The sequence below is a fragment of the Grammomys surdaster genome, unplaced genomic scaffold, assembly GCF_004785775.1.
Source record: "Grammomys surdaster isolate TR1022 unplaced genomic scaffold, NIH_TR_1.0 125928, whole genome shotgun sequence".
Lineage (NCBI taxonomy): Eukaryota > Metazoa > Chordata > Mammalia > Rodentia > Muridae > Grammomys > Grammomys surdaster.
This window is the reverse complement of record NW_021620751.1, coordinates 4751832-4753789: the sequence shown is the minus strand read 5'-3', so window position 1 is coordinate 4753789 and position 1958 is coordinate 4751832.

Genomic DNA, 1958 nt, shown 5'->3' with positions numbered 1-1958 from the left:
TCCTTTGATGAGTATGAAGTGTCCTTCCTTATCTTTTTTGATTAATTTTGGATGGAAGTCGATTTTATTTGATATTAGAATGGCTACTCCAGCTTGTTTCTTGGGACCATTGGCTTGGAAAATTGTTTTCCACCCTTTTATTCTGAGGTAGTGTCTGTCTTTGTCACTGAGGTGTGTTTCTTGTATGCAGCAAAATTCTGGGTCTTGTTTGTGTATCCAGTCTGCTAGTCTGCGTCTTTTTATTGGGGAATTGAGACCATTGATGTTAAGAGATATTAAGGAAAAATGATTGTGGCTTCCTGTTATTTTTGTTATTAGAGGTAAAGTTATGTTTGTATAGTTATCTTCTTTTGGGGTTGTTGGAAGATTACTTCCTTGCTTTTTCTAGGTTGTAGTTTCCCTCCTTGTGTTGGCGTTTTCCATCCATTATCCTTTGAAGTGCTGGGTTTGTGGGAAGATATTGTGCAAATTTGGTTTTGTCATGGAATATCTTGGTTTCACCATCTATATTGATTGAGAGTTTTGCTGGGTATAGTAATCTGGGCTGGCAATTGTGTTCTCTTAGGGTCTGTATGATGTCCGTCCAGGCTCTTCTGGCTTTTATAGTCTCTGGTGAGAAGTCTGGTGTAATTCTTATAGGTCTGCCTTTATATGTTACTTGACCTTTTTCCCTTACTGCTTTTAGTATTTTTTCTTTGTTTTGTGCATCTGATGTTTTGATTATTATGTGACGGGAGGTATTTCTTTTCTGGTCTAGTCTATTTGGTGTTCTGTAGGCTTCTTGTATGTTTATGGGCATCTTGTTCTTTAGGTTAGGGAAATTTTCCTCAATGATTTTGTTGAAGATATTTACTGGCCCTTTAAGTTGGGAATCTTCATTCTCATCTATACCTATTATCCTTAGGTTTGGTCTTCTCATTGTGTCCTGGATTTCCTGGATGTTTTGAGTTAGGAGTTTTTTGCTTTTTTCATTTTCTTTGACAACTGTGTCAATATTTTCCACCGTATCTTCTGCATTTGAGATTCTCTCTTCTATCTCTTGTATTCGGTTGGTGATGCTTGCGTCTGTGACTCCTGATCTCTTTCTTAGGTTTTCTATCTCCATGGTTGTCTCCCTTTGAACTTTCTTTATTGTTTCTATTTCCATTTTCAGATCCTGAATGTTTTTGTTTAATTCCTTCTTTGTGTTTTCTTGCATTTCTTTAAGGGATTTCTGTGATTCCTCTTTAAGGGCTTCTATCTGTTTACTTGTACTCTCCTGTATTTCTTTAAGGGAGTTACTTAATTCCTTCTTATAATCCTCTATCATCATCATGAGAAGTGATTTTAATTCTGAATCCTGCTTTTCAGGTGTGAAGGGGTGTTCAGGGCTTGCTATATTGGGAGAACTGGGCACTGATGATGCCAAGAAACTTTGGTTTCTGTTGCTTATGTTCTTGCGCTTGCCTTTCGCCATCTGGGTAACTCTAGTGGTACCTGCCCTCTCTGTGTAAGATTGGAATCTGTATTTCCAGTTATCTTGCTTATTGCAGAGCTCCTCGGAGTCCAGAGGTCTCTGTGGTCTTATGCCCCTAATCTCCCGGGTGGAAGAACTCCTGGGACTCAGGCCACCTCTTGGATCTGGTAATCCTTCTGTTCTGAGTGCAGTGGCTCCAGCTGCTCTGAGTGCAGTGGGTCCCTGATGACTCAGAATTCAGTTTCAGCTGCTCTGAGTGTAGTGGCTCCAGCTGCTCTGAGTGCTGTGGCTCCTGGATGACTCAGGATTCAGTTTCTCCACAGGACAGGAGCAGACCTACTCTGTGTCTGCTCCAGTCCAAGGGACCAGGCAGGGGCCGAAGGGAAGTGGAATTCCGGAGGGGCAGGGTTTGGGTAGCTGCTGTGCCCTGGATGTCCCTGGCTCCCAGATGTATCTCTGGGGCTTAGGGAGTGAGATGGAGTTCTTACCAGCTGCTCTGAGT